The sequence below is a fragment of the Triticum aestivum genome, chromosome 4A, assembly GCF_018294505.1.
Source record: "Triticum aestivum cultivar Chinese Spring chromosome 4A, IWGSC CS RefSeq v2.1, whole genome shotgun sequence".
In the NCBI taxonomy this organism is placed as follows: domain Eukaryota; kingdom Viridiplantae; phylum Streptophyta; class Magnoliopsida; order Poales; family Poaceae; genus Triticum; species Triticum aestivum.
This window is the reverse complement of record NC_057803.1, coordinates 108477700-108502008: the sequence shown is the minus strand read 5'-3', so window position 1 is coordinate 108502008 and position 24309 is coordinate 108477700.

The following is a 24309-nucleotide window of genomic DNA, read 5'->3' as shown; positions in this document are numbered from 1 at the left end:
CATTTCTTTAAAGCCCTTTATGTGGTGTTGCTAAGACGCCCGACTGTGGCATTTCTTTTAAAGCCCTTTTTGTGGCGTCGCTCAGACGCCCGACTGTGGTATTTCTTTTAAAGCCCTTTATGTGGTGTCGCTTAGACGCCCGACTGTGGTATTTCTTTTTAAAGCCCTTTATGTGGTGTCGCTAAGACGCCCGACTGTGGCATTGCTTGTTATTTGTTTCATAAATTTATTTTTATACTACCATGTTATTGCATTTTTATTAAATAACTTGCTTGCACGCATCAGAGTTTCATTTGTCTTCTGTGACTGACGTCATGAGCATAAAATATTTTCAGCACATCATTGTTATATTATACCTGTGTTCTAAATGTTTGCGAGTACATTCAAAGTACTCATTGGCTTGTCCCTGGCTATTGTCTTGGCCAGATTTTTTCTTGCACGGAGAGGAGCGACGCGATGCCAGCCCCGGAACCCACTCAATGGAGATAGCAGCCTCGCGAAGATAGGAATTAACCTGGTCAGCTGTTCCCGTGGGAAATGGAGTCCCATAGACACTGATGTTTCACAACCCGCTTCCGCCATCAACCACTAGAAACTATTTGTTGTACTCACAGGCCAAAATGGTCTTGTACTACATATTTTGTATTTTGCTTGGGATTTCTGTATCAAGTTGGAGCCTCATCAGCTAACAGTAATCCTGGGACTGATGAGCACGACGGCCTTTTCTGGAAATTTATTACCCGGAAAACCAGGTCGTGACAGTATGGTGGCTGTTTTGAGGAAGGTATATGGTGGGTTTAAGGTACCGGCGAAAGTTGCGCGATACTAGAGAGGCTACCAATGGTGGAAGGGTGAGAGTGCGTATAATCCATGGACTCAACATTAGTCATAAAGAACTCACATACTTATTGCAAAAATCTATTAGTTATCAAAACAAATTACTATGCGCATGCTCCTAGGGGGATAGATTGGTAGGAAAAGACCATCGCTCGTCCCCGACCACCACTCATAAGGAAGGCAATCAATAAATAAATCATGCTCCGACTTCATCACATAATGGTTCACCATACGTGCATGCTACGGGAATCACAAACTTTAACACAAGTATTTCTCAAATTCACAACTACTCAACTAGCATGACTCTAATATTACCACCCTCATATCTCAAAACAATCATCAAGTATCAAACTTCTCTTAGTATTCAACACACTTATAAGAAAGTTTTTACTATTCTTGGATGCCTAGCATATTAGGATTATTTAAGAAAATTACCATGCTATTTAAGACTCTCAAAATAATCTAAGTGAAGCATGAGAGTTCGTCTATTTCTATATAATAAAACCACCACCGTGCTCTAAAAGGATATAAGTGAAGCACTAGAGCAAATGACAAACTACTCCGAAAGATATAAGTGAAGATCAATGAGTAGTCGAATAATTATGCAACTATGTGAAGACTCTCCCATTTAATAATTTCAGACCTTGATACTTTATTCAAACAGCAAGAAAAACTAAATAAAATGACATCTAAGAATAGCAAACATCATGTGAAGAAGCAAAAACTTAGGATCAACCAAAACTAACCGATAATTGTTGAAGAAGAAAGGTGGGATGCCAACCGGGGCATCCCCAAGCTTAGATGCTTGAGAATTCTTGAAATATTATCTTGGGATGCCTTGGGCATCCCCAATCTTGAGCTTTTGTGTATCCTTAATTCCTCTCATATCACGGTCTCCCTAAATCTCAAAAGCTTCATCCACACAAAACTCAACAAGGACTCGTGAGATAAGTTAGTATAAACAATTGCAAAAACCTTATCATACTCTACTGTAGAAAATCACTAAAATTATTATTCAACATTGCATACTAAATGCCTCTGCATATTTAATAGTCCTATCTTCAAATAGAATCAGTAAAGAAGCAAACATATGCAAACAATGCAAACATAACAGCAATCTGCCTAAACAGGACAGTCCATAAAGAATGCAGCAACACTTACCTAGCTCCAAAAATTATGAAAGAAAATTCCCACTGTCGTAAATTTATCATATCTTAATATTCAAAATGTTTCAACATTTTATCACATTCCGACTTTTCTAGGGAATTATTGCAACAGCGGTAAACTTTCTGTTTTCAAACAGCAACATGTGGACTTGTAACATAGGCATAGTAAAGACTATCAATGCCACTTTTATTGGAATAAAAGATGCAAAACATTGTTCTAAATAACAGCAAGAAAATCCTAACAAAATAAATTGACGCTCCAAGCAAAACACATATCATGTGGTGAATAAAAATATAGTTCCAAGTAAAGTTATCGATGAACGAAGACGAAAGAGGGGATGCCTTCCGGGGCATCCCCAAGCTTAGGCTCTTGGTTGTCCTTGAACATTTCCTTGGGGTTCCTTGGGCATCCCCAAGCTTAGGCTCTTGCCACTCCTTATTTCATAGTCCATCGAATCCTTACCCAAAACTTGAAAACTTCACAACACAAAACTTAAAGTAGAAAACTCGTAAGCTCCGTTAGTATAAGAAAATAAAACACCACTTCAAGGTACTGTAATGAACTCATTATTTATTTATATTGGTGTTAAACCTACTGTATTCCAACTTCTCTATGGTTTATAAACTATTTTACTAGCCATAGATTCATCAAAATAAGCAAACAACACACGAAAAACAGAATCTGTCAAAAACAGAACAATCTGTAGTAATCTGAATCAAACGTATACTTATGGAACTCATAAAATTACCAAATAAATTGATGGACCTGAGTGATTTGTCTATTAATCATATGAAAAAAGAATTAACTGAATAGGCCTTTCCAAATAAAAATGGCAGAAGTTCTCGTGAGCGCTAAAGTTTCTGTTTTTTACAGCATGATCAACAAGACTTCACCCAAGTCTTCCCAATGGTTCTACTTGGCACAAACACTAATCGAAAGCATAAAACCACATCTAAATAGAGGCTAGATGAATTATTCATTACTAAACAGGAGCAAAAATAAAGGAATAAAAATAAAGTTGGGTTGCCTCCCAACAAGCGCTATCGTTTAACGCCCCTAGCTAGGCATGATGATTTCAATGATGCTCACATAAAGGATAATAATTGAAACATAAAGAGAGCATCATGAAGAATATGACTAGCACATTTAAGTCTAACCCACTTCCTATGCAGAGGGATTTTGTGAGCAAACAACTTGTGGGAACAAGAATCAACTTGCATAGGAGGGCAAAACAAGCATAACTTCAAAACTTTAAGCACATAGAGAGGAAACTTGATATTATTGCAATTCCTACAATCATATGTTCCTCCCTCATAATAATTTTCAGTAGCATCATGAATGAATTCAACAATATAACCAGCACCTAAAGCATTCTTTTCATGATCTACAAGCATAGAAATTTTATTACTCTTCATATAAGCAAAATTCTTCTCATTCGGGATAGTGGTGGGAGCAAACTCAACAAAATAATTATCATGGGATTGAAAATTAAGATCAAGATGACAAGTTTCATGGTTATCATTATTGTTTAAAGCATACGTGTCATCACAATAATCATCATAGATAGGAGGCATGCTTTCATCATGATAAATTTGCTCATCAAAACTTGGGGGACAAAAAATATCATCTTCATCAAACATAACTTCCCCAAGCTTGTGGCTTTGCATATCATTAGCATCATGGATATTCAAGGAATTCATACTAACAACATTGCAATCATGCTCATCATTCACATATTTAGTGCCAAACATTTTATAGATTTCTTCTTCTAGCACTTGAGCACAATTATCCTTTCCATCATACTCACGAAAGATATTAAAAAGGTGAAGCGTATGAGACAAACTTAATTCCATTTTTTATAGTTTTATTTCATAAACTAAACTAGTGATAAAACAAGAAACTAAAAGACTCGATTGCAAGATCTAAAGATATACATTCAAGCACTCACCTCCCCGGCAACGGCGCCAGAAATTATTCTTGCTACCTCTTGAGCACTGCGTTGGATTTCCCCGAAGAGGAAGGGATGAAGCAGCAAAGTAGCGTAAGTATTTCCCTCAGTTTTTGAGAACCAATGTATCAATCCAGTAGGAGGCTACGCTCGAGTCCCTCGTACCTACACAAAAACAATAGCTCAACGCAGCCAACGCGCTTAGGGGTTGTCAATCCCTTCACGGTCACTTACGAAAGTGAGATCTGATAGAGATGATAAATAATATTTTTTGGTATTTTTGGTATAAAGATGCAAAGTAAATAAAGTAAAAGCAAAGTAAAAGTGAAGCAATAGTAAAGTGATGGAGATTGATATGATGAGAAAGAGACCCGGGGACCATAGGTTTCACTAGTGGCTTCTCTCAAGAGCATAAGTATTCTACAGTGGGTGAACAAATTACTGTTGAGCAATTGACAGAATTGAGCATAGTTATGAGAATATCTAGGTATGATCATGTATATAGGCATCACGTCCGAGACAAGTAGACCGAAACGATTCTGCATCTACTACTATTACTACACTCATCGACCGCTATCCAGCATGCATCTAGAGTATTAAGTTAAAAACAGAGTAACGCCTTAAGCAAGATGACATGATGTAGAGGGATATTTTCATGCAATATGATAAAAAAACCCGTCTTGTTACCCTCGATGGCAACAATACAATATGTGCCTTGCTGCCCCTTCTGTCACTGGGAAAGGACACCGCAAGATTGAACCCAAAGCTAAGCACTTCTCCCATGGCAAGAACAACCAATCTAGTAGGCCAAACCAAACTGATAATTCGAAGAGACTTGCAAAGATAACCAATCATACATAAAAGAATTCAGAGAAGATTCAAATATTATTCATAGATAGACTTGATCATAAACCCACAATTCATCGGTCTCAACAAACACACCACAAAAAGAAGATTACATCGAATAGATCTCCATGAGAGAGGGGGAGAACATTGTATTGAGATCCAAAAAGAGAGAAGAAGCCATCTAGCTACTAGCTATGGACCCATAGGTCTGAAGTAAACTACTCACACTTCATCGGAGGGGCTTGGATGATGATGTAGAAGCCCTCCGTGATCAATGCCTCCTCCGGCGGAGCTCCAGAATAGGCCCCAAGATGGGATCTCGTGGATACAGAAAGTTGCGCCGGTGGAATTAGGTTTTTGGCTCCGTCCCCGATTGTTTGGGGGTACATGGATACATATATATAGGAGGAAGAAGTACGTCGGTGGAGCTTCGAGGGGCCCACGAGGCAGGGGGCGCGCCCTAGGGGGGGGGCGCCCCTACCCTCGTGAGCACCTTGTGGCTTTCTTGACGGAGGGTCCAAGTCTCCTGGATCTTATCTGATGAGAAAATCACGTTTCCGAAAGTTTCATTCCGTTTGGACTCCGTTTGATATTCCTTTCCTTCGAAACCCTAAAACAGGCAAAAAACAACAATTCTGGGCTGCGCCTCCGGTTAATAGGTTAGTCCCAAAAATAATATAAAAGTGGAAAATAAAGCCCAATAATGTCTAAAACAGTAGATAATATAGCATGGAGCAATCAAAAATTATAGATAAGTTGGAGACGTATCAATGCGCCACACTTCGGATCCTCCCACTTCAAAAATTGGCCCACCTTGATTGCGAGGGACGAGGCAGAATAGTCTTCTCCACAAATTGAAATGGGCCTCGCAACCCAGGAATAGTTTGCATAAAGCGACATAACCCGAAATGTGCAGGACGGTGGCCGGGGTAAAATTATGCAGCTGGAGGCCATACTACTCCAGAAGCCCTCGGAGGAATGGGTGAATTGGAAATCCCACGCCCCTCAGCAGATAGGGGACGAAGCACACTCGTTCTTCCTCAGACGGATTAGGGAAATCCTCCGCCTAGGTTTTGCCGTTGAAGGAGGGCAATCCTGCTCGAACAGGGACCAAATCTGCAGGAGGGAGAAATACCTGCGTTTGCAGCTTCTCCAATTGGATGTGGGACACGGAGCACCCCTCCCAATAGCCTCTCTCTAGGTTGGAACGGGAAGAGGAGCTGGGAATGTTGGCCATGTTGGAATGGTTTTGCCTGGCAGTATCTGAGGATTTTCTCCGTGTGGTGCCGAAAGGATATGAGATATAATCTCTTTAAATAGACACTCTTTCTTGCAGGGCTAGGCTGTTATTTGCAAAAAAATACACTGAACGTCCACATTCGCCCGACACGTGGAGGACGAAGTCATAAATGCATAGAAGCCGAGGGGTGCGACATTGAATTGAAAGCCAAACACATTACTTGGAAGACGTTGGGGGAGGAACCCGCCTTGCAATGCCGAAGATAGTCTGCGCGCCGAACACCTCGTCATTGAAGCCTGGTTTGGGGGCTACTGAGGGAGTCCTGGACTAAGGGGTCCTCGGGCGTCTGGCCTGTTAGCCATGGGCCGGACTGATGGGCTGTGAAGATACGAAGACCGAAGACTACACCTATGTCTTGATGGGACTCTCCTTGACGTGGAAGGCAAGCTTGGCGACCGGATATGTAGATTCCTTTCTTTGTAACCGACCTTGTGTAACCCTAGATCCTCCCGGTGTCTATATAAACCGGAGGACTTAGTCTGGATAGGAGAAATTCATTATCATAGCCATCCAAGCTAGACCTCTAGGGTTTAGCCATTACGATCTTGAGGTAGATCAACTCTTGTAATACTCATATTCATCAATATCAATCAAGCAGGATGTAGGGTATTACCTCCATAGAGAGGGCCCGAACCTGGGTAAACATCGTGTCCCTTGTCTCCTGTTACCATCGACCTTAGACGCACAGTTCAGGACCCCCTACCCGAGATCCACCGGTTTTGACACCGACAGCGGGACGGCCGCACCGCCACTCCATCGCTGACCCCGACCGGTTCGTCATCCCACGCTCGTCGTGCTCCCGTGGACGCGCAGGCCGTTCTGTGCATGGCATGCGAGCTCATGCGCTACCGTCCCGTCGATGACCTCTACGAGTACTGGCTTGACTGCATCGCCGAGCTCGTCAGCGCAGTAGGGGGCTCCCCTGCGCCGTCCCTCTCGCTGCCTCACCCTCCGCCAGCCGCGGGCGGCGTGGCCCATGGAGCGCCTCCACCACCTCTGCCCCAAGACAGAGTCTTAGCGCCCAGGTGCGCGGCCCCACGGCGCGACCTGCCGCGTCCGGCGCCCGCGCAAGAAGAAAGAAGCTGCCAAGAAGTCCCTCGGCCGCGAGAAAACGCCCCCGCGCTCCCTACGCCACCATGGCAAGAACGCGTGCCGCCTGCGGTGGCAGTGCACGGACCCCATCAAGGACAAGTACTCCACCAGCGCAGAGTCTCGGTGACCACGGCAGGCTACCGCGCCTTCACCCCTGAGCTCGTAGCGTCGCTTGGCCAGGCAAGTTCAAGGCGGATCTGCCTCCTCGCTATGACGGCACCCCGACCCCGTGGAGTTCCTGCAGCTCTACGAGCTGAGCATTGAGGCGGCCATCAGCGACAAGAAAGTCATGGCGAACTGTTTCCCCATGGCTCTAAAGGATGGTGCCCGCTCCTGGCTCCTGAACCTACCTCCAGGCTCAATCTCCTCCTGGAACGAGATGCGCGACCGTTTTGTTGCCAACTTCCAGGGCACTCGTGACCGCCCACCGGCTGCAGGTGACCTACATCACGTCAAGCAACAACTAGGAGATACCCTCCAGAAGTACATCCAATGCTTCAACAACGTTCGCCTCAAGATCTCGAAGGTGACGGATGAGGCCATCATCTCTGCGTTCTCTGATGGCGTCCGCGGCATCAAGATGAAGGAGGAGCTCGCCATCCACGAGGAGCTGTGCACGTCTCTGGAGCTGTTCAACCTGGCGACCAAGTGCGCAAGAGCTGAGGAGGGGCGCCTCTCCCTCCTCGAGCTCCCGGCTGCGGACCCGGAGCAGAAGAAAGCCAAGGCCAAAGACGTGAAGCGCAAGGGAGCTGCCGTGCTCGCGGCGGAGCCGGACACAAAGCGCGGCAGGGGCCAGCCCGAGTCATCCAAGAGCAGCCGACCGTTCTGCGCCTTCCATAACCTGCATAGCCACAACACTGGCGACTGTCAAGAGCTCAGAGCCATTCGAGAAGGACCCTTCGGTCGACGGCCCGGGAGCAACGACCGAGGTTACGGACGAGGAGGAGGACGTGGTGGCGGACGCTGGGATGACCGTGGCCCGCGTCAGGAGTGGTGTGATCGGCCTCGTGAGGACCGCTGGCAGGACCAGCCTCGCGAAGGTGCCTGGAGGGATCAGCCTCATGGGGATCGTCCTCAGGGCAACGCCGGTCTCTCTCCACTACCGCCACCACCAAGAAGGAACAACAACCACCACTAAGACGAGGGGGCTGGGGGCTTCCAGGAGCCGCGTGCTATCGCCTGCATCTTGGGCAGAGCTCAAGCCCCAGCCTCACAGCGTATCTTCAAGCAGTTTGCTCGCGAGGTGAACGCAGTCCTCCCCAAGCTCGAGGCCACGCGCCCGCTCAGATGGTCCAAGTGCGCCATCACGTTCAGCTTGGCGGATCAACTCAAGTGCGTGGCTACCGCTGGCGCCCTCCTGATGCTTTGTTCACCCGTCATCAGCAACGTGCAAGTTACCAAGACTCTCATCGATGGCGGCGCAGGGCTCAATGTCTTGTTCGTCGACACATTCGACAACCTTCAAGTGCCATACGGTCAGCTTCAGCCTACCAAGCCTTTCTCAGGAGTGACCGATGGCTCCACCACGCCGATAGGTCAGGTGTGCCTCCCAGTCACCTTTGGAGAACGCAACAACTACTGCACCGAGCTCATCCACTTCGACGTCGCCCACATTCGCTTGTCGTACAATGCCATCCTCGGGTATCCGGCCCTGGCCAAGTTCATGGCGGTGACACACCATGGCTACAACGTCCTCAAGATGCCAGGAAGTGGTGGGATCATCACAGTCCCCTACGAAGAAAGAGATGTGGTGTGCTCCCTCGAGCGCACCTTCCAAGCAGCGTCAATCGAAGACCCCGGCAACAATGCAGCTCGGTACCCTCCTGAGGTCGTCCCCAAGAAGAAGAAGCAGCTACTCCGTGCCGGACCTCAGGAGGGCAGTGCCGCAAGTGGAACCTCGTCAGGATCAGCGTCGGCACCTGGGGCACCTCCCTCTATTGCATAGGAAGGCGCGCCCGGCGCCCTCCTTGGGCCAGGCTCGGGGGCTCTCTTCTGGAGGGCCTCAGACCTCGCCAACGAAATGAGGGAGGCACTCGGGAACCACTTGGAGGCGTGTTCGCGGCACGTCTCCCTTAGGAGGACACTTGGCAAGGAGCGCCCAGCGCTCAGGAGTTCATCACCAAGGTATCTCAGGAGCTTCAGGAAGCAAGAGCAATACGCGGCGACCGCCGCCCACCTGGCGTTGCTCCCCACCCATGCAAGGGTGGTGAGCTGCGCGTCTGCATCGACATACCACGGCTCAACCGAGCCGCATCTCAGGAGCGCTCCTGGCCTTCGCGTGTTGGGCGCTGTGAAGGCCCACCTCACAGCTATGTCCGCATGCCATTCGGCCTGCCGAGCGTGGCTGCTGCCTTCCAGCGCAACCTGCAGAGCATCATGGCGGGTCAAGAGGCCAGGCACCACGCAGTCCTGGCGGAGATGGCGGTGGTCCTCAAGGAACCGCCTGTACCCCCAGAGCCTCCCGAGGCTCAGGGCCTCGATGGCTCGTGAGGGGCAACCCTTTCGCCGCGTACCTTCAGCTGCCTCAACACCCCTTCATCAACGGAACTAGGTGACATTTCCCAAGTTCATTTAGCTGGGAGCACCCAGGGGCTGCATTATTCCCAGGATGCGTGGGTCCATCCCTGTGGCATGTATCACTTCTTGTTTATGTCTTTAGCTTACCTTGCTCGGGGCGCCCCTCGGTCTGCATCATCCCCAAGCCGTTCGGGCCGGACCCAGTGGCGCATATCGTTCATGCATTTACCTGAGCTAGTTTGGTTTCCATGCTTAATCTACCTATGATTATCACTTGCTTGGTTCTCACTGGCCACGGGGGCTACTCACGCTGGCACGACGCTTGTGCTCGGGTCCGTCCCTGCAACGTCGATAAACCTGAGTGGTCGAGCTCTGGCTCACGACATGCCCCGCGCATGTCACCTCACCAGGCCCTCAGTGCCTTCATCTCCTCGCAGAGCAACTAGCGGCGGACCGGCAATCGTAATGGCAAACTGTGTCTCTCCTTGTGCTGGCTTGTAGGAATCTCCTAAAGGCAATGGCAGGCGGAACTGCGAGCTCCCTCTTCTCCCATGCAATCCTCTTGCGTGTTAAAAGGGGGGCTCCTAAGCATCGCGACTTAGGAGCTCCTACTGGCTCTCCAGCCCTCACCCCCTGGCCTTGACCATGGCACGCGACCTGGCATACCAACGGCGGCTGAGCTCGCTCGAGGGCCGGGACCTGAGGATGCAGAGCACGAAGGAGAGAATGGAGAAGGGAGGGAGGCTCGCATGGGCCTGGCTTAGCTATGCTTCGGACGCCTATGCACGAATCTGGCGCATCATGAGGAATCAACTCCGGACCGTTAAGATAAGTCCCGAGCCCGGGTTGGCTAAATCACTTAGGACTAAGAGCCATACTAACCATAGCCCTGCTGCAGCAACGTCACCCCTTTCTTACCTCTTTATGGATGCTTGAGCGCTAAAGGGGACCTCTTGAGCATCGCGCCTCAGGAACTCTTACTGGACCTCGGGCCGCTCACCTCCTGGCCTCGACCACAGCACACAACCTGGCATACTAGCGACGGCTGCAGCCTGCCTGGGGACCGGGACCTGTCAATGTAGAGCGCCAAGTCATCGTGAGGTCGGAAAGGGAGACCAAGCTGAAGTAGGACTCGCGCTCGCGCAAGTTCATAATAAGGACAATATTGACAAGAGGCATTACAAAACCTTTACACACCCCCACGGGGCATTTCTTGATTCCTCGTAGGGAACAAAAGGCAAGAACTTAGGAAGTCCTAACTACGCGTGCCCCTGAGGATGACACCATCATCAATAGTGGCCCACCAGAGGCCGGCACCAAGCTCATTCAGATCAGCGGTGACGGCGGCCTGACGCTGCAGCCCTGCTCCGGGCTCGACAGGAGCTCGAGGGCACGTAGCTGTCGTCGCACTTCTCCGGAGACTCCACGAGCTCGGGAGAGTTGTTGTGCCGTCTTGGTGACCTCCTTCAGGGCAGCACTCCAGGCGGCGGCCTTCCTCGTCAACGACCTTGAAGAGCAGCACGGAGGCGCCGTCGTACTCAAAGTGGATCACGAGGGCGCCCTCCGCGCGGCAGACTCGGGCAATCTCGCCCCAGCCTCGAGTCATGAAGATCCTCCCGGAGGCAATGACTCCAATTTCCGCTCTCATCGGCGTGCTGCAGCCAAAGCTCTAGGGGTCCTCTTGGTGGCATCTCTGCAGAAAATAAGGAAGGGAAGCAAATCCAAGTGTTCGGGGGCATCGCCACCCACAACATGAACTCGCGCGAGGAGTCCGCAACATGGACCCCTGGGGCGACAGCATGCGCTTCCGCGGCACGGCGGCCAGGGCCCCGGTGCGGGCGGCGGCGCTCATCGCTCATCCCTCCGGACTCATCAGCGTGAGCATACAAGGGCAACAGGTACCCAGGAGGTGGCCTCTCATACCAAGGCCGCAACACCACCGGCCTCACGACCATCTCGTGGCGATGAGACCTCCTCTTCTTCGGCAGGAGCAGCCCGGGCTCGTTGAGGAGAGTCTTGCCCTTCTCTGCGACCGAGAACCTCCGAACCGGCGCCATGACTAGACCAGCAAGGAGTGGATCAAGGAAGGAGAAGAAGCGGGAGAGGCAGAGGAGAGACGGGTGATGGGGCTCCGCCCCCACCTCCCATTTATAGCCAAGGTAAGGCCAACCGCCGGCCTCCACGATCTAAGGTAATAATGATGCTTTTTCCTTGCATGCAATAGGGACTCGTCAAGTCGGGCAGTTGCCGAGGCAGCGTGGGGAAGCGAAGATGCTCACGTCCAACCAACCGCCACACGTCGACCAAGGCCGCATCCCATTAGGGCCCGCGGCGCTCCGCACTTGACCTTTGGCTTCGCCTCGAAGCCAAGCCCGAGCGCGCCTTGGGCCCAGGGGCTACTATCGGCGTTCTAGGAACGGGGGTCCCCAGAATTGCCTGCCTGCGGCCCACGGCGTGTGAGGGAGTCCTGGATTAGGGGGTGTCCGGATGGTCGGACTATACCTTCAGCCGGACTCCTGGACTATGAAGATATAAGATTGAAGACTTCGTCCCGTATCCGGGAGGGACTTTCCTTGGTGTGGAAGGCAAGCTTGGTGATACGGATATGCAGATCTCCTACCATTGTAACGGACTCTATGTAACCCTAACCCTACCCGGTGTCTATATAAACCGGAGGGTTTTAGTCCGTAGGACAACATACACATCAACAATCACATCATAGGCTAGCCTCTAGGGTTTAGCCTCCTCGATCTCGTGGTAGATCTACTCTTGTACTACCCATATCATCAATATTAATCAAGCAGGACGTAGGGTTTTACCTCCATCGAGAGGGCCCGAACCTGGGTAAAACTTCGTGTCCCTTGTCTCCTGTTACCATCCGGCCTGGACGCACAGATCGGGACCCCCTACCCGAGATCCGCCGGTTTTGACACCGATATTGGTGCTTTCATTGAGAGTTCCTCTGTGTCGTCGCTGTCAGGCTTGATGGCTCCTACGATCATCGATAGCGATGCAGTCCAGGGTGAGACCTTCCTCCCCGAACAGATCTTCGTCTTCGGTGGCTTCGCACTGTGGGCCAATTCGCTTGGCCGTCTGGAGCAGATCGAAAGCTACGCCCCTGGCCGTCAGGTCAGATTCGGAAATTTAAACTACACGACTGACATCCGCGGGGACTTGATCTTCGACGGATTCGAGCCACTGCCGAGCGCGCCGCACTGTCACGACGAGCATGATCTAGCTTTTCCGCCGAACAATGCCCTGGAGGCCGCATCCGCATCGGCTCCGACCCTTAATTCGGAGCCAACTGCGCCGATCGAGGATGGGCGGTTGGACGCCACCTCGGGGGCTGCAACCCCAACGGCGATTGAGCCAAGAACCAGCCCTATCTGTGAGACCCGTGACTCCAAGGAGCCAGACTCCTCTCCGGACTCCGAGCCCCCCGCGCCCTTGCCGATCGAATCCGATTGGGCGCCGATCATGGAGTTCACTGTCGCGGACATCTTTCAGCACTCGCCTTTTGGCGACATCCTGAAGTCACTGAAGTCTCTCTCTTTATCAGGAGAGCCCTGGCCGGACTACGGTCAACAAGGTTGGGGTACGAACGATGAAGAAATTCAAAGCCCACCCACCACCCACTTTGTAGCCACTGTCGACGACTTAACCGACATGCTCGACTTCGACTCCGAAGACATCAACGGTATGGACGCCAATGAAGGAGACGATGAAGAACCAGCGCCTATTGGGCCCTGGAACGCCACCTCGTCATATGACGTATACATGGTGGACGCACCAAAAGATGACGATGAGGAGCAGAAGGACGCACCGAAGGCTTGTTCCCTCGAAAAACAGTCAAAGCGGCGACGCAAGCGCCGCCCCAAATCCCGCCTCGATAGAAATAGTGATCACACAGACCCAGCGCTGGAGCAGGGCAAACCGCTGCCGGACAACGGCAATCCGGATAATCAAACCGAACAAACAAATCCTATCAAGGATAATGGTCCGGACGACATAACGCCGGATAGACACCCGGAGCAACAGACTGCCCATAAAAGGCTTGTTGCCACCGCGAGGAGCCTAAAAAAGCAGAAGCAAAGGCTCAAAGCCGCGCAAGACACACTCCAATTCAGATGGAGTAAAATACTCAGCACTGCAGCAAGGTACGGCGACAATCGCCCCTTCAAGAGCTACCCGAATTCGATGAGGAGGCCTCAGAACCCCCACAACCAAATATCGAAACAGCCACCTGGTCGGATAGACGACCCCTCTACCAATACAGAGCGGCATACAACGCCACTCACCATACCATACGCGACCCATGCGAGGGCCCGCATCCAAAGGACGGCGCAACAAGATCCATCTATGGACCACGCAAGCGCGCCCTAGCATACAATGCAACACAACAAACATCCGAACAACGCGGTACACCCAGCTATAGGGGCGCCGCACACCCCCTATGTTTCACCGATGAGGTGCTGGACCATGAATTTCCAGAGGAATTCAAGCCCGTAAACATAGAGGGATATGACGGAACAACAGACCCTGGGGTCTGGATTGAGGACTACATCCTTCACATCCATATGGCTCGAGGAGATGATCTCCACGCCATCAAGTACCTTCCCCTCAAGCTCAAAGGGCCAGCTCGTCACTGGCTCAAAGGCCTCCCCGAAAGCTCGATCGGAAGTTGGGAAGAGCTCGAAGATGCCTTTCGGGCAAATTTTCAAGGGACTTATGTCCGACCTCCGGATGCGGACGATTTAAGTCATATAACTCAACAGCCCGGAGAGTCAGCCCGAAAGCTTTGGAACAGGTTTCTTACTAAAAAGAACCAGATTGTCGACTGTCCGGACGCCGAAGCCTTAGCAGCTTTCAAGCATAGCGTCCGTGACGAATGGCTCGCCAGACACCTCGGCCAAAATAAGCCGAGAACGATGGCCGCATTAACAAACCTCATGACCCGCTTTTGCGCGGGGGAGGACAGCTGGCTAGCTAGATGCAGCACCAGCGACCCCAATACATCTGAAGTTAGAGATGGAAATGGGAAATCACGGCGCAACAGCAATAACAAACGCCGGAATAAAGAAGACAACACGAAGGGCACGATAGTAAATGCCGGATTCAAAAGCTCTCGGCCAGGTCAAAAGCCGCCTAAAGGCACCAGGGATGAACTGTCCAGCCTCAATAAAATTCTGGACCAAGTATGTCAGATCCATAGTACCCCTGGTAAACCTGCTAATCATACCCATAGAGAATGTTGGGTCTTCAAGCAGTCTGGCAAGCTCAACGTCGTACATAAGGGGGAGGATACACCAAGTGAAGACGAGGACGAGCCTCCCAAGCAAGACACAGTGGAACAAAAGAAATTTCCACCAGAAGTCAAAACAGTAAACGTGTTACACATAATCAAGGGAAAAAACAATACGACACTCCCAGGAAAGTATACCCAAGTGCCTATCACTACGAAGTCCTGCCACTTGTCATCTCAACCGATCACTTTCGACCATCGCGATTACTCAGCAAGTATCCAACACGCAGGATGGGCTGCCCTGGTATTAGACCCAGTAATTGGCGGATATCACTTCACAAGGGTCTTGATGGACGGCGGCAGTAGCCTGAACCTAATATATCAGGATACAACCCGCAGGATGGGGTTAGACCCAACACAAATTCGCCATAGCAATACTACCTTTAAAGGAGTGACGCCAGGCCCAGGGGCTCGTTGTACGGGCTCCCTCTTACTACAAGTTATATTCGGCTCCCCCGATAACTTCCGGCACGAGCATTTAACTTTCCACATCGCTCCATTTCAAAGTGGCTATCAAGCACTGCTCGGACGCGAAGCTTTCACTCGCTTTAATGCAATACCGCACTACGCCTCCCTCACACTCAAGATGCCCGGTCCACGTGGCATCATTACAGAGCACGGAAATATCAAGTGATCTCTGCACGCCGAAGAGAGTGAGGCTGCCTTGGCCGCCGCACACTAAAGGCGCCCGGACAAACGAAAGCATCCAATAGGTCGTCAAGACCTCAGATACAACTAATCAAGTCCGGCGCCGCTATTTATACGGAAATAAGTGGTCACACCCCTATTTGTCAATACAAGGGGCTCAACGCGTGTAGACAAGTGGCAATTTCTTATCATCTTGAATTACACATGGTTTCTTTAAAAACTATCATTTTTCACGACAACTTTTTCACTTAACTTCCTCTCTTTTACATACGATCATCGTGCTACACCCGTCCAGGATACGGCACAACGGAGACACAGGCGCAGACGTGCAGCAGGGACTCGCTCTAAGGATTCTTTTTAGATTAAGACCCTGCGTAAACCTTTTTTACTGTCTCTTGTTGATACATATCCACCGTTGAGAAGGATGCTGACGTCTTGGCATGTGGCCACGCCAGAACAATGCACGTACCTGGACACAAGGGGCTTCTTACAAAGGCCATTATTTAGGCCCGGTTTATACCACAAAGACCGAATACCTTAGGGAGTGTTCGGCGTCGCGAGTTTGGCCCTGTATGCATCAGCTCCGAATCATTGTCTTTGGTCAAATGTTGGGTTTGCCTGGCTCCTGTGTTTTGGTGCCTTACGTTCCGCTTTACCGGCTAAGGTAGCACCAGGAGAACTACTGCGATTGTGCCCTGGTTCATCTGGACGAGCACCTCAGTAGAGAAAGCCGAAAACTGACTGTCATGATATAGCGTGAGACTGATCAACCACTCGATGACCTGTGGGAATGTTAGAATTCCTCCGCCTTAATGAAGGGACGTTTTCCGGCCAGGCATGTACGCACCCCGGAACCGGGAGAGTGCGGAGCCACCAGGGGCTATCTAGTAGCCCCACTGGCAAACTCCTATGGCTAAGTGAAAGTGCTAAAGCATTATAGTCCGGTTGCCTCGCTCGCTCCGCTATCACCTCCTTAATAGGACCAAGATGTTGGGTTAAGTGTGAACGCATGTTTTTGCGAGCACCTCCGCATTATATGCGTGGGGGCTGAAGCCAACGACTGCAATCTTTTAGGTTATACACATGTATACATAAACAGCCGCCCAGGAGGCATCATATTACTTTCAGGAAAAAGTATAAAAATAGCCTTATAAACATTTATAAAAGCATTTCGCTTACAATGAGATTACATATCACTCAAACATAATATTTTTTGAGCACCGGGTCTCTATCAAACGGGCACCCTCAAGAACTTCTTCAAAATAGTTCTCAGCAGCCTTTCGACCTATAGCCGAATCCCGCGCTGCAACATTGGTAGCATCCATCTCCGCCCAGTATGCCTTAACACGGGCAAAGGCCATCCGTGCGCCCTCTATGCACGTCGACCTCTTCATCGCATTAATGCGCGGCACCACGTCAAGGAACTGCTACACCAAGCTGAAATAGCTATTCGGTTTTGACCTTCCCGGCCACAGCTGATCCACAACAGACCTCATAGAGAGTCCGAACAACCTGTTTAATTCAGCCCATTCGGCTAATTGGTCAGTCAATGAAAGTGGACGCTCGGGAGAATGGAATTATCTCCAAAACAGCTGGTCTACTCCACGGTCTGTCTGACCCTGGAAGTACTTGGCCGCATCGGCAGCGCTCGCCGCCAAATCCATATACACATCCTCCGAACTCCACAGCCGATCCAGAGGGGCATACCGTGGATCTCCGAATTTCCTTCGCAACATAAAGGATTTCCCAGCTACAATATCCCCGGCTTCCCGCAGCTCCTCCTTCTTTGCCCTCATAGCAGAGCGGAGATCCTTTTTCGTTGCAACAGCCTTCTCAAGGTCCAATGCCTTCGCTTGGTTTTCCTTTTTGAGAACCCGGCAACGGTCGGCGGCGGCTTCTAAATCCACAGCCATCTTGGCCATCTTGTCTTGGGTCTCGCCATGTGCGGCCTTCTCGGCTTGCAACTCTTCGGCCGCCTTCACAGCAGCCGCATTACCTAACCTTGCTTGTTCCTTGGCTCGGGCAAGTTCTGCCCGCAAGGCTTCAATAGTGGAAGCTCCATCTGTAGTCACAACATATTTAAGATACTGGCATCATGCTGCTCTTCCTATGTGGCGTTTACCAGATATTGACACTTACCCTGTGCCTCGTCAAGCCTTTTGTTAACAAGCTCAATGGCGGCGTCAGCTGCATCCAACTGCCGTTCTAAATGGGCAAACTCGGTACCGGCTAGCCACCGGAGTTCCATCACCTGCACATAGAGGCAGTATGGTTATTACCTGGGAATATGATCCTCTGTTCGTCGTCGTTTCCGACGACAACCAGAGTCTCAGGGGCTACAATCTACACAGGGCACACCTAGCATGTGCAGGACTATCATACATTCTTTTACGTACCTCAAAGCCTGTCAGTAGACTCATAAAAGCTTCATGCAATCCGCTTTCGGCGGACGATATTCTCTCCATCACCGTATTCATCAGCACATGGTGTTCATCTGAGATGGCCGCTCACCCCACCAACTCCCTCAGAACATCTGATCGCACACTAGACGGTGCCGGACTCTTTTGTCTTCTCCCCTCGGGAGCTGGACATTGGGAGCTTCGGGGGTCAACAGGATTATCTTCTGGCCTCACCGGACTCGGAGAGGCCCTCCGCGACGACACCTCAGGGTCGCCCGCTTCCGGAGAGGAGGAGTCCGGAGGAGGCGTTTCGCTCTCCATCATCTCTGGAAGAAGATCCCCCGAAGATGAGCTCATTTGAGAGGGGCTAAGGCCCGAACTGCAAAAATATATGCGGTGGTTATCTTCTCAGAAGAAAAAGATGGCATATCTGTACTATCAAAGGTATTTCGGGTCATTTACGACTCATGGGAGGATTGATCCCCCTGCGGACTTCATGCAGCAACAACACCCCCCAAGGTGGGACCCTCTGTGGGAGACTTCTTCTCCCGTTTGGAAGCTTCGGCTTTCGAATCCCCGGGCGCAGTCCTTTTCCTCTTCTGGTCGCCTTCCCTCATGGAGACGCTCGCTCCCTCGGCTAGAATGGGCAGCGTTGGGGGTCCGGTTCCGCCCGCATTATCCTCCACGGTATCTTCCTTCAAGGGCTCCAGGCAAGGTGCGGTCTGGAGCATCTTTTCCAACACCGGATTTTCCAAACCCTCAGGGAGGGGGGTCGAACATCGAATCAACTTCGCCTTTGTTAGCCAGTCCTGGTCAAAAAGCGAACCCTCAGAGATAACTTCGTAACAAAGTAGAGAAAGTATGTTCGGCCGGAAGATGCCTTACCTGTTCGGCAATGCGGTTGCTACTCAGGCCGACGTCCTCGGTGATTTCCGGACACTCCGTCTGAGGTCCGAAGAATGATTTGTACATCTCCTCGTGCGTCAGGACGAGAAAATTTTGAATGGCACGCGGTCCCTCGGGATTGAACTCCCACAGACGAAGAGGCCGGCGTTTGCAAGGCTGGACTTGACGAACTAGCATAACTTGTATCACCGCAACCAAACTGAAGTCTCCATTGAAGAGATCTCGAATGCCGCCTTGCAGTATAGGCACGTCCTTGGCTGGCCCCCAGCTCAGACCTCTGCTGACCCACGACATCAGTTGTGGTGGGGGCCCGAGCGGAAAACAGGGGGGCCGCCCACTTGGCACTTCTAGGAGCCGTGATGTAGAACCACTCCTGTTGCCACGATTCAGACACCTTTGTAATACAACCTTTGGGCCACTGAGCTCCCGCCATCTTGCGTATTGAGGCACCTCCACACGCCGCCAGTTGCCCCTCGATCATCTTCGGCTTTACTTCAAAGGTCTTGAGCCACAGGCCAAAGTGAGGGGTGACCCAGAGGAAGGCCTCGCACACGATGATAAATGTCGTGATATGAAGAAAGGAGTCCGGAGCTAGATCATGGAAATCTAGCCCGTAGTCAAACATCAAGCCCCTGACGAATGGATCCAGAGCAAGGCCTAGACCTTGGAGGAAGTGGGAGACGAACACGACGCTCTCGTTGGGTTCGGGGGAAGGGACGGCCTGCCCCCGGGGAGGCAGCCGATGCAAGATCTTGACGGTCAGATATCTGGCCTCCCTCAACTTTTTGATGTCTTCTTCCGTGACGAAGGAGGGCACCCATCGGCCTTGAAGGCTAGATCCGGACATGATTGAAGGTTCGGAGCACCTGATCTAAACTTTGGGCATTTGAGCTTGAGGCGGGGGAAGGATTTGATTGAGCACGGGAGGGAAAAATAAAAGCCTTGTCCCTTTATAAAGAGGGTGGATATCAAGCGTCCTCTCCGTGTCCATTTGAACTTGCCTATAATCTAGGAGTCCTAGAAGCGGTTGGGTTACCCACGCCCGTATTGATGAGAATCCCGGAATAAGGGGACACGATCTCTGCTTTAACAAGACGTGCCAACGAAACCGCCTTGCATAATGCGCTGAGATGGGACAGTAAAACGGTTCGAATAAAAGCTTGGCCATGGTGTGATGTCACACTACGGAATACGTCATCAGATTAGATTTGTGTAAATATTATTCTCTCTATGGCAATATGTGGAAACTTATTTTGTAGAGCCGGACACTATCTTTGTGTTCAAAATCTTCTATGAAGTACTTGGAGGAGGAACCCGCCTTGCAATGCGAAAGACAATCTGCGCGTCGGACTCGTCGTCATTGAAGCCTGGTTCAGGGGCTACTGAGGGAGTCCTGGATTAGGGGGTGTCCGGATGGTCGGACTATACCTTCAGCCGGACTCCTAGACTATGAAGATATAAGATTGAAGACTTCGTCCCATGTCCGGGAGGGACTTTCCTTGGCGTGGAAGGCAAGCTTGGCGATATGGATATGCAGATCTCCTACCATTGTAACGGACTCTATGTAACCCTAACCCTACCCGGTGTCTATATAAACCAGAGGGTTTTAGTCCGTAGGACAACATACACATCAACAATCATACCATAGGCTAGCCTCTAGGGTTTAGCCTCCTTGATCTCATGGTAGATCTACTCTTGTACTACCCATATCATCAATATTAATCAAGCAAGACGTAGGGTTTTACCTCCATCGAGATGGCCCGAACCTGGGTAAAACTTCATGTCCCTTGTCTCCTATTACCATCCGGCCTAGACGCACAGATCGGGAACCCCTACCCGAGATCCGCCGGTTTTGACATCGACAGCGTGGCTCTGTGAGCGTGCCCGTACGGCCCATCTTCACCAACAAGCATTCAAGACCCTCGCGAGGGGCCAAGCCTCGCGAGGCGGATGCCACAAGACCTCCTCAGGAGCGACCTCAACAGGCTGGCTCGCGAGGGGCGGAGAGATCAAGGCGAGGCAACCTCGCGAGGTTCCAATGACATGAGCCATGACGACCAAGGACAGGCGGGCGCCAGCGCACACAATGTCCTTGTTTCCTCTTTGGTGCTAAGGAAGCAAGCGCAGGTGCGGAGTACCGAGGCGTCAAGCAAAGGTTTCCATATCAGTGCAACAAGACCATGACCAGCAGGACGGCAAGAAGGAGGTCACCGTGGAGCCCAAGATGGCGTCACCACCAGAGCCTTTGGCAAGCGAAGACTGATTTTGTCAAGATAACTTGTACTAGGTTTCCCCTTTCAAATTGGCCATTGTTGGCTCCCTTCCTGCTCAATATTTTGGGAGAGGACCAGGGCCTCTATAAATAGGATTAGCCACGACAATAGGAGGCAACTCGTCTCGAACTCATCTAGTTCATCCTCACGCCCACCAAGCACAAGAACACCTCGCCTCAAGAGGCTGTTCTTCCCCTTGTACTGTTCACCCGCAGCCCAAGAGGCAATCCACCACCACCACACTGGAGTAGGGTATTACACCACAACGGTGGCCCGAACCAGTATAAATCTTGTGTCCTTTGTGTTGCGAGCTCGTCGAGTTAGACCTTGAGATCTTAGCGAAGCTAGGGCATGGATAGATAGGGGGAGATCTTCATGCGCACCCAGTGTTTGAACCTTGAGGGTTTTGCTGGAACCCGTGATACGACAGGGCACGATTGCGCCAGCGAATTCAAGGTCATGCTGCTGCCTACGCGAGACCTTGTCGGCAGTGACGGAAACCTCTGTGGCCAGCTTGACGCGTTGTGCTGGTGCTTCACTAGCCCCGGCGTTGCCACTCCCTCCAATGGTGCGCTTCGGCGGCGTCGCCATACACTCCGGAGTCCAGACGTCGGAGACCACTATGGACCGGGGGTGCGGCCGCCTATTATGGCCGGCGGCTCGGACGCGTAATTAATACGGACCAGTGGGAGTGAGCCAGCTGTGGTCAAAAGTTGTCTCGCCTCCCGGTGAGCCTGCGCGGCGGACGTCTGCCATTCCTACCATCATTTCACATAGCTACTCGCATGCCTCCCCGTCAATACACACACCTGCACGCACGCCTACCGGTATGCCTGCGGCGGACTGCTCGCATGCATCCCGTCAACTGACGCCTGCTCGCACGACACACGGGGCGTGTGGCAGCACGTATATTTTTTGGTTTATTTTCTATCGCTTTACTTCTTCACTGAACCGTTTGCACTGAAGAGATGCACAAATCCTGCATTGAACATCTCGGACGCTTCTTGGTGAACCTGCGCACCGGACGAGTTTTGGATTAACTAGAATTTAAAAACCAGGCATCTCAATGTTTTGCCGGCAGTCAACGGTGCCCCGGTGTTTGAAATTCATTCCCATTTCTTGCATGGGACCTAAGCATGCACCCAAGGACACATATTTGATTTTTCAACCAATTTATATGCACTGGAGCATGTGCATGTAGTTCAAATTTGAATTATGCACATAAAATGCATTGAAAACTTAGTTAATGCATAAAAATGTCCAAACGAACCCCGAAAAATCACAAAAATTCACACAACACTCCTGTTGTTCTATGTTGACACGAGAAAAAAATTTGAAAGCAATAAGAGGCAATGGATATCATTTCGTCCCCAAAGGTGGGACGTTCCCTACCGAAAACCATCATGCTCGTTGTGAGAAGCATATACCCAAAACTGCCCCAAATGGGACAAAATTTGTACCACGGCATGATAGCATGCCAAGTTTCATGAATTTCAGATGAGTTTTGGATTAACTAGAATTTAAAAACCAGGCATCTCAATGTTTTGCCGGCAATCAAGAGTGCCCCGGTGTTTGAAATTCATTCCCATTTCTTGCATGGGACCTAAGCATGCCCCCAAGGACACATATTTGATTTTCAACCAATTTATATGCACTGGAGCATGTGCATGTAGTTCCAATTTGAATTATGCACATAAATGCATTGAAAACTCAGTTAATGCGTAAAAATGTCCAAACGAACCCCGAAAAATCACAAAAATTCACACAACACTCCTGTTGTTCCATGTTGACACGAGAATTTCTTTTGAAAGCACTAAAAGGCAATGGATATCGTTTCGTCCCCAAAGGTGGGACGTTCCCTACCGAAAACCATCATGCTTGTTGTGAGAAGCTCTGGTTTGTGAGAAGCATATACCTAAACCTGCCCCAAATGGGATAAAATTTGTACCACGACATGTTGATGTCGCTCCATGATAGCATGCCAAGTTTCATGAATTTCAGACGAGTTTTGGATTTACTATAATTTAAAAACCATGCATCTCAATGTTTTGCCGGCAATCAACGGTGCCCCGGTGTTTGAAATTCATTCTCATTTCTTGCATGGGACCTAAGCATGCACCCAAGGACACATATTTGATTTTTCAACCAATTTATATGCACTGGAGCATGCGCATGTAGTTCAAATTTGAATTATGCACATAAATGCATTGAAAACTCAGTTAATGCATAAAAATGTCCAAACGTACCCAGAAAAGTCACAAAAATTCACACAACACTCATGTTGTTCTATGTTGGCACAAGAAAAAAACTTGAAAGCAATAAGAGGCAATGGATATCGTTTCATCCCCAAAGGTGGGACGTTCCTTACCGAAAACCATCATGCTTGATGTGAGAAGCGCCGGTTTGTGAGAAGCATATACCCAAACCTGCCCCAAATGGGACAAAATTTGTAACACGGCATGTTGATGCCGCTCCATGATAGCATGCCAAGTTTCATGAATTTCAGAAGAGTTTTGGATTTACTAAAATTTAAAAACCAGTCATCTCAATGTTTTACCGGCAATCAACGGTACCATGGTGTTTGAAATTCATTCCCATTTCTTGCATGGGACCTAAGCATGCACCCAAGGACAAAGATTTGATTTTTCAACGAATTTATATGCACTGGAGCATGTGCATGTAGTTCAAATTTTAATTATGCACATAAATGCATTGAAAACTCACTTAATGCATAAAAATGTCCAAACGAACCCTGAATAATTCCAATTCTTTCATGATCACTGCAGATAAAAGTTCTAGCAATTCAAACACCGTCCATGGCCGTTGTGACCCCATTATGTAATTCAAATCAAGACCAAAAATCAAGTAGATCCCATACAGTTTATTATAACCAACCATGTGAGATGCAGCACAAAATATCTTCGGACCGTGTCTGAATAAGGGACCATGTCTGATGACACTTTGTGCGCCAGTTTTTTGTCTGAAGCGATTCCAAATTTTCGGCTTCCGCGGAAATATCTACCTCCCCGCCCCTCCCCCTTACCAAAAGCCACATTTCCCCTCTTTCCGCCTTC